We start from the raw sequence: 10,207 nt of genomic DNA on the forward strand, positions 1-10,207 counted from the left end.
CTGCACCAGGTTCTTTGAACAAGCAATTTATGGGCAGCTCTGAAGTTTCCTCTGCTTAAAGAGGGACAGCTAGCTGTACTGGGAAAGTCAGTTAACTGACTGCTTTCGCTGTCTCCGAAGCTGCAATTGCTGTTGCCTGCACCAGAGTGTATGTTGTAGGCAGCTTTGATTGAAAAGTTAATCAGCAGGCTTGAATCTCTATCAATAAAGAAGAGATTGATTTAAACACTTGAGGAAAAGGAAACTTTTAAAAGCCATAAAGCCTAAACACCATAAAACGTAGAGATAGCAAGTCAAGAGACAATGAAAGATGGGTTGTGGCAGGTTTTCATCAGAACAATAAAGTTTTCAAGAAGAAAGTGGTCTCCACTATTGATGCGGAATTTAAAAAGGGAGATGGTTGAGTTTGTCTGTGGGTGAATGATAGACCAGAGCACTGTGAAAGGCTCCCTGATACCATGTGGGGCCCAAGACAACGAGAAGGCTCACAGCATACCCACAGGCTCCCTTCCCCTAGATTACTTACTTTATGTAGCAGTGAACAATCCAAGGCAAATCATAGCTTACCATTCAGAGGAAGGAAGTGCTTTGCTGGTGGAAAACTTAAAGGCAAGACTTCCTGGAAGGGGGTATTTGAGTGGGAAATTGAAAAAAAAAAAGGGTATTTGAGAGCTTGAATTAGTCTGCAAGTCATTGAGTCCAACGCTTTAGCCGATTATATGGGCAAAGAAAGAGGATGCCAGGTGGGAGAAAACAGACAAAGAAAATGGTGTTTTCTCAGTTTCTACTATGTCCTCCAGTTGGCTATATCATTGTGGTGGCAGTCATGGCGAACTAGTACTAATCATCATCATAATTTATTTGTTGCTTACCACGGATATCAGGACTGTGTTAGGCATTTTTAGGCAGTTTCTCATTTAATCATCTCAATCAGCCTGTGAGAACTCTATTTTAATTGCATGTTATTTTATAGAGAAGACAACTGAGTTTCAGAGTGGAGAGTAACTTGTCTAAGATCACCCAGCTAATAAAATGTGGAGCTGCAAGCCTGCTCAGAACCCACTGCTATATGTCGATTCCTACCATGGAGTAGCTTGGTTAGTTTGAGCTGCCAACACTTTAGGGTTACAGTCCAGTGTTTAGTCAGTGCACACCAAGGCTCCTTCAGAAACAGAATGGGGTGTGTGTGTGTAGGGGGGAGAGACAAGTGCAAACACACGAAATCAAAAACCTCACTGCCCTTGAGCAGACTTCGACTCATGGTGACTGTGAGAGTTTATTTACTTAGTAATGTACGTTCCCATCAAGTATTTAGTGCAGAGTGCAAATCCTCAGCACAGCTTCCTAGGGGTTCTTTTTTATTAATAAAGTATTTAATAACCCACCTGGAGGTAACTTGGAAGATAGGCCTGCTGATCTGCTTCTGAAAGCCCCCAAATTTGGACCCTCCATGGAATAGTGGCACACTTGGGATCACCATTAGAGTGACTCAAGGCCAACTAACATAGAATCTAGCACACAGTCGTTCTCACTCAACACCTTGTATAAGAGTAACCTCTCTTAGGGCCACCAGCTAAGCCCTCTGCTGCTAACCAATTGCTGAAGGTTTGAGCTGACTCAGAGGTACCTCTGAAGTCGTGATCTATATCTGAAAAATCAGCCACTGTAAGTAGATTGTGGGAGACATAGTTAGGTTAAAATAGATAATTTCTTATCATTTGATCTTATTTTTTGACTCATTTTAAGGCTGTTTCAGTTTTTTTTTTTCAAAAAAGGTGAAGGGGTACTATATGTGGATTAAACTCTTGATGACTCCCTTTAGACCATGGATCAGGACTGTGAATAGCCTGGAAAGCGTATTGTTGCAGAGAGCTTAAAATTTAGCACCCTATCATTTGAGCATCCTTATGGTCCATTTAAATCCGTTCTACTTTTTAACCTTTTCTATTAAGATTTTTTTATTTAATAAATCATTTTATTGGGGATCATACAACTCTTATCACAATCCATACATACATTAATTGAGTAAAGCACCCTTATACATTCATTGCCCTCGTCATGCTCAAAATTCACCTTCGACTTGGGTTCCTGGAATTGGCTCATTTTCCTTTTTTTTCCCTCCCCCTCCCTCCAACTCCTCCCTCCCCCACGAATCTTTAATAGTTTATATATTATTAATTTATCTTATCTTACACTGCCCGGCGTCTCCCCTCACCCACCTTCCCGTAGCCCATCCCCCATAGAGGAGGTTACACTTAGATCCTAGAGATTGGTTCTCCTTTTCTACACCCCTTTCCCTCCTGGTGTCGCCACTCTCACTGCTGGTCCTCAGGGGTTCATCCGTCCTAGATTCCGTGTTTCCAGATCCCTACTGCACCCCTGTGCATCCTCTGGTCTAACCACGTCCGTAAGGCAGAATTGGGATCATGATAATTGGGAGGGAGGAAGCATTCAAGAACTAGAGGAAGGTTTTGAGTTTCATTGTTGCTACACTGAACCCTGAGTGACTCATCTCCTCCCCATTAGCCCTCTGCAAGAGATGTCCAGTTGTCTACAGATGGGCACTGGGTCCCCATCACACACTCCTCTCATTCACGGTGATGTGATTCCTTTTTTCTCCCTGCCTCTGTTGTTTGAAACCTGGTCCCCTCGGCCCTTCATGATCACACATGTTGGTGTGCTGCTTCCATGTGGGCTTTGTTGCTTCTGGGCTAGATGGCCTCTTGTTTACTTTCAAGCCTTTAAGTCCCCAGACGCTATATCTCTCAATAGCCAGGCACCATCAGCCTTCTTCGCCACACTTGCTTATGCACACATTCATCTTCAGCGTTTATGTGAGGAAGGTGATCACACAATGACGGTTTTTGTTCCTTGGTGTCTGCTACCTGGTCCGTTCAACACCTTGTATTCACTTAGGCAGATTTTTATTTGTTTTACTTTGTTATTGTTGCTAGCATGTTTTTTTCAAATGTTTTTCTGTATATGAAATCCAGGGTAGGTAAATCTGTAGAGACAGTAACTAGATTAATACTTCCTTAGGATATGGCAAGGGAGGATGGGGGGGAATGTAGAGCTAATAATGAAGTGTATAAGAATGAAGAAAATGTTCCATAACTAACTGGTGTGATGACTGTACAACTCTTCTTGATGTGATTGACCTATTAAATTGTATGGTATGTGAAATATGTACCAATAAAAGTGGTGTGTGTCGGGGCGGGAATCAGCCTCTGTAAAGCATTCAGAAGTACACATTGTTACCATCTGACAGGGCTGACTTGATGACAATGGGTTGGCTTTGGCCATTATAACAATTATATAATGATTGTTACTATGAGCTGTGGGTCCCACTGCCTTCCTTATAGTCAATGTGCGTGGGGGGTTGACTTATTTCCTCCTATTTTTTGTACCCACTGCACTTATGTGGCTCTGTGTTCTTCCTTATAGGCTCAATTTCTCCATTTTTTGCCCATTATGACCTACTCCTTCGTGGGGTTTGTTCTGATTCTCATTACTTCTGCACTGCCTTGAAAATCAAAATTTTTTTGCTCTCCTTGGTGATATCTTTGTGCTTTGATAGCACCTTGATTATGATATTTAAATTTTCCAGGATCATTTTCTACAGATGTGGTCAATTTGATGCCTGTGTGTTAAATCTGGCACGGACCAGAATAGTTGCTGTTTGTCTTGTTAAAAAGGATATTTCCAATAAGTCATTGGTGTTACATAATTCTGTCATATTGTTGTCAGCATTGTTTCTAACACCAAGGTCATATTTTCTAACCATATTTGGCATATTCTTTGTTTCCAGTTTTTACATTCCAATCACCAATCATTATCAATGATCTTGATTGCATGCTTGATCAATTTCAGGCTGTCGAAGTTTGGAAACATCTTCAATTTCTTTATCTTTGGTATTAGGACCCACTAAATTTATAAACTTGAATAATAGTAATTTTTATACTCTAAGCATATAGATATTGCTCTAACATTAACTTCACGATAGATATTAAACTATTATTGTTGGTGATGAGTGTAACATTATTCCTCTTCAATTTGATTTTCCTGGCATAGTAAATTATATGATCATCCAATTAAAAATGGCCAATATCAGTCCAATTGAGCTTATTAATTAGTAGGACTTCAATCTCTATGAGGTTCATTTCATTTTTTATAACTTCCAATTTTTCTACATGCATATATCAGACATTCGATATTCCATTTATTAATGTTTAGTTGCAGTTTCTTCTTAATTTTAGTTATGCCACTTCAGCAAATAAAAGTCCAGCAAATGTTGTTCCATCTACATAATTAAAGTCAAATATACTGAAGGACGTGGCTCTTCTCCACTTGTTTTTTGAGGCCTTTGATCCTGAGTGGCTCATCTTCCAACACTCTATTAGATAAGATTCCATTGGTACATCTATAAGGCTTTTATTGCCCACTTAAAAACTCAATAGATCCAGCGGGCCCTTCTCCTTAGTGTCTATTAGTTTGGAAGTTCTGATGAATCCTGCCCACTGTCGGTGACCTTTCTAGGATTTGAAATAACATCAAAGCAACACTTAAGCCACCACACGATGAATAAGTGACACAAAAGAGATAGACACTGTAATAACTAATTGTCTTTCTCTCACTCAATGCTGAGTTCTTTAAAGTCAGGATAGTATTGCCAGGCCTTTCTTCCTTGGTTCTTCTGGGTAGACTCAAACCTTTACCACATTGATTAGTAGCTGACCCTGTTAATCACTTGTGCCACTCGAGTACTCCTGTTGTTGGAAGACCCACTTTAAAATCCAGATGTTAAAAGAAATAAAAAAAGAAAATAATCCAGATGTTTTCTGCAGAGGTTGTTCTACAAGGTGGTCTCAGATTTGGGGTCCTTACCAGAAAAGGGTTGGACAGAAAATTATATTTCCCCTATAGTGAACAGAATTTGATGGCATTCCACATAAGCCAGATAAACTCTGAACAGCAAAGATTTGCAGAAAGAAAGGGGTTGGAGATTGAGAGCAATAATGTGGATATATGAAACCTGTATTGTTGTGACACTGATCGCTATTTTCCACCATCACCAGGGAAATGAGATCCAGGGCAACACTGGAAGGCAAAGAGACATTAACTAATATTGCTAGATGGTTATCCAGAGCAGATTTGGGTTGAAGCACCTGTTTGGCAGCCCCTGGGGCATCCTGTTATACATGCATAACCTCTCTCTGTCTCCAGGGGAGCTGTCAGCTCCACACATTCCACTAGGCACTTAAGCAGCCCCCAATTCACTACATTACAAAAGCATCGTTTGATTGATTCATCAACTAGCAAACAGGAAAGGCACAGCTGTCACTGTGCGGAGTGCAGCAATTAACAAGGGGAAGAAACTCCAGTGTGGGAAGTCTGAGTTTGGGAGTAAAAGAGAAAGCAAAAAATAAAAATAAATTAAAAAGAGCTCATCATGCAAACACTTCTAGCATCCTGGCCCAATACCTGGCTCTAAACAAGAAGGAAGTTAGTCAACAGTATAGTAATACTTACACACACGTCTGTCTTCAGTGATCATGTCGGGAAGATGGGTATCCTGCAATGCAATGACTGTTTAGCAGGGCGAGGTGCTATTGTATTGGGGGATTATGCATGAGGAGGCCCAATGTCCATCTGCTACCCTACAACTGAACCTATAAATATATGTATAAATCTATTGCCCCCATAATCATAAATATATTTACATATGTACATGTCAGTAATGCTACTATTATAATAGGCAGGGCATCTCTTTGTCCTAGATGTTTCCTATATATTCTATTATCTAAGTCTGTGTATTCTAATCCTGTGAATTTTATTATCTAATCCTCAAAATAGATGGGGAGTGTTATTTCCATTTTATAGGTGAATAGACTGAAGTTCATAAAGTAAGCAACTTACCTAAAGTAAGACAGAAGACATAAGCGAAGCGGGGTTTAGAGACAGATGTTGCTGACTCCAATGTGTGGGAGTCTGAACATTTTGATTTGCCCTAGCGCCGAGTAAAAACACCCAACACGAGAAAACAAAGCTGTTGTGGAGTTGATTCTGACTCATGGCAACCCCATGTACGTCACAGTAGCACTCTGCTCCATAGGGTTTCAGTGGCTGCTTTTTTCCCTGGATGCCCATGAATGGACTTGATGTCCAGCCTTCCAGTCAGTAGCCACAGTTCTGGCACCCTAGGCTGGAGAGTGGTCATGGTCTCTGTGGTAGTTAAATAATTACATGTCAACTTGAAGATGCATATAAGGGTAGGGGTGGATTTTAGACTGTCCATCAGGTCATAGACTGATGGTGACTGTTTGTGGGTGTGGCCTTCTCATAAGGAGGGTCCAGGGGACCTCCCCTCTCTCTCTCTCTCTGCCTTCGCCTTCCTGCTGGGGGTCTCTAGTTGCTGTCAGAGGCCTGGAGATGCATCCACCACCACTGGATCCAGGGGATTTGCACCTACGGGTCTGTAATCTTCCTGCATTCTGCATCATTGCCTGTGACTGCATTCATTTAAAGAGGGATTTAGGGACTGTTATCAGTCTTATTGGCTAATATCAGACTTACAGACTGGGATGTGTGCTTGATATACACTTACTTTTTGATATAAAACCCTTACAGCGATATGAGGGTCTTTTCCAACTGCTGATCCATCTTCTTTGTTTCCAACTTTAAATGAATCTCCAGGGCCCCCCCAAAGTGAACAAGTTTCAGTGGAGCTGGCAGACTAAACAGACTCCAAAGACGGAGTCAGCTGTCCACTTTAGAGGAAAACTTTATGCACTGAAACATTGTCAGAGACTGAATGCCGAATGAATGAAAGCAGAATTGTCAGAGACATGCCAGGGGATGGGCCTTCAGGTCGGCAAGTACTCAAAGTGAGACTGAGGAGGTGCTGCTTTCTCCAAGTAGAGTCCACAGGGTGTCGTGAATGGAGCAATGCCTGGGGCAGTAAAGCCTTCAGAATCTTTCTTTGCTGCAGGGGTGTAACACAGAAAAAGAAATGACTACAGAAATCTACTAATAATTGGAATGGTATACATGAAGTATGAGGAAAAGTAGAAGTCCGCAAAGATCAAATAAAGGTATAAAGTTCTTTATCCTCAGTGTTAGTGAGCTGAGGTGGACTGCTCAATAGCAGTCATTTTGAATCAGAATTCATATGACTTACTATGATGAGAATAACACAATTAAGAGGAATGGCATGGTATTCATTGCCCAAAAGGACATTTCAAGATCAATCATGAAGCACAATGCTGTTTGTAACAGATAGGATCATATATGATCATATCACATCTTAAACGAAATCTAATCAATACTATTATTCACATTTATGCAACAACCACAAAAGCTAGTGAGGAAGAAAGTGAAGAATTTACCAAGGACTTCAGCTGGAAATTGGTCAAATATTTAATCAATTGGCATTGATAATTATTGGCAATTGGAATGCAAAAGTTGGAAGCAAAGAAGAAGAAACTAAATTGGGAAAATATGGACTTGATGAGTGAACTGAAGCTGGAGATCTCATAATAGAATCTTGCAAGACCAAGGATTTGTTCTTAGCAAATGTCTTTTTTGAACAACTCAAAAAGTGACAATACATATGGATTTCCCCAGATGGAATCCACATAAATCAAGTTGACTACATTTGTAGGAAGAGGCTCTGGAGAGCTCAACAGCAGCAACGAAAACCAGGTTGGGGCTGACACTGGAACAGATCATCAATTGCTTATATGTAAGTTCAGGATAAAGGTGAAGAAAATTCAAACAAGTCCAGAAGATCCAGAACACTGCCTTAAGTATATCCCATTTGAATTTTGAGACCATCTTAGAAATAGGTTTGATGCGTTGGGCACTGATGACAGATGTGAGGAGCTGTGGGAGGACATCCAGACCATCATTCATGAAGAAAGCAAAAGCTTATTAAAAAGCAAGGAAACGAAGGAAAGATCAAAGTGGATGTCAGAAGACACTCTGAAATTTACTCTTCATTGTAGAGTAGCTAACGCAAACAGAGGCAGTGATGAAGTCGAAGAGCTGAATAGAAGATGTCAAAGGGCAGCTCGAGAAGATAAAGCCAAATCTTATTATGAAATGGATAAAGGCCTGGAATTAGAAAACCAAAAGAGAAGGATATTCTCAGCATATCTTAAACTGAAAGAACTTGGGGAAAAAAATTCAAGTCCTCCAGATAAAATCTTGAAAGATTCTATGGGCAAAATATTGAATGTTTCAGGGAGCATTAAGAGAAGATAGAAAAAAGTGTCACTGTACCCCAAAGAACTCATCGATATTCCATCGTTTCAGGAGGTAGTATATGAGCAAGAACCAATGGTGCTAAAGGAAGATGACCAAGCTGCAATGAAAGAATTAGCCAAAAACCAGGCTCCAGAAATGGGTGGAATACTAATTGAAATGTTTTAACAAGCTGATGAAGCTCTGGAAGCACTCATTCGTCTATGGCAAGAAATTTGGAAGACAGATAACTCGGCCAACTAATTGAAAGAGATTCATATCTGTGCAAATTCCAAAGAAAGATGACCATCAGAATGATCTAACCAGGGAATAATATCATCGATATTGCATGCAAGTAGAATTTTGCTGAAGATCAAACGACAGCTGTCATGGAACATTGAGATGGAACTGCCAGATGTTCAGGCCAGATTCAGAAGAAGATGTTGAACAGGGATATAATTGCTGATGTAAGATAGATCTTAGCTTAAAGCAGATACCAGCAAGATGTTTAGTTGTGTTTTATTGACACCTGTGTGGATCATAATAGACTATGGATAACCTTGAGAAGACTAGGAAATCCAGTACACTTCATTGTGCTCATGCAAAACTTACACATTGATAAAGCGGCAGTTCTGTGAAGAGAACAAAGAACACTACATAGTTTAAAATCAGAAAGGGTGTTCACCGAGGTTGTATTCTGTACATCATCAGAGAAGCTGGATTATATGAAGGAAAACGCAGCATCAGAATTGGAGGAAGACTTATTAACGCCCTGCAATATGCAGATGACACATCTTGCTTGCTGAAAGTGAGAAATCGAAGCCCTTGTTGATGAAGGTCAAGGATTGTAGTCTTCAGGATGGATTTCCACTCAACGTAAAGAAGGCCCAAATCCTCACAGCTGGCAAACTAAGTAACCTTATGATAAATGGGGGAAAGGTTGAAATTGTCAAGGATTCTGTCTTATTTGAACTCACCCATTTATCTTGGACGAAGTGTTCCTTGGAAACCAGGATTTCCAGATTGAAGTCTTACATACTTTGTTCATGTTGTCAGGAGGGACCAGGCCCTAGTCATGCTTGGTAAAATAGCAGGCAACGGAAGAGAGGGAGGCTGTCAATAACTGACACCATGCTTACAACCATAGCTCAAGCATAAGAACAATTGTGAGGCTGACGCAGGACCGTGCAGTGAGTGTTTCGTTGCATTGTGCATGAAGTCAGCATGGAGTAGAGCCGACTTGATAGGACCTCACAGGAACCAAATTTGAAATCCTTGTAGCCTGCTTTCCCCTCCCCTTACCCGTCTGCTTGCAGACGGGAGTGTATCAGCCCATTCTTTTCTCTTTTATTTCCTATCCTTTCCGGGCATCCTAACGAGATTCCAATATAACCCCATACTCAAGTCTTTACAAAGAAACGGTGGCACTTGGAGCCCAAGTAAATGCCTGGTATGTCTTACTACTATCCCTGAGCCAAGCCCAGCTTCCATATCCTTTTTTTAATAAATACTTTAGGAACTGAGATCTGTGCCAGGTAAAGTACTAAACTGTGAAATACAATGATAAAATAGGCAGGTGCCAGGCATCTTATGAAGGCCTACCAAGGCTAAACATAATCAAGCAAATAACAGTAATAAATCCATATACTTACTATGAGCAAAGGGTCCTCCAAATAAAGTAAGCAGAGTGGGCTGGCTTTGAGATATGGGTGAGATGACAGATGACGAAGCTGGGGGTCTAATTATGTGAGGTTGGTCAATTACTATTTGTATTTCCTGCCGAGCGGAACTCCTTCTAAGCATTTTACTTGTATTTTTGGTAATTGGATACCTGGTATTTTGGTTAGTGGCGATTCTCCTGCTTTTTCCGTTTGAAAACTAAAGTGATAAGTCGCCTCTCGAGTGTTAGGGGAATCTCAACTCGGGCCTTAGATGAACCACGTCAATTTTGTCATGCCCTTGATTT

Source organism: Tenrec ecaudatus, chromosome 18 (assembly GCF_050624435.1).
Source record: "Tenrec ecaudatus isolate mTenEca1 chromosome 18, mTenEca1.hap1, whole genome shotgun sequence".
In the NCBI taxonomy this organism is placed as follows: Eukaryota; Metazoa; Chordata; class Mammalia; order Afrosoricida; family Tenrecidae; genus Tenrec; species Tenrec ecaudatus.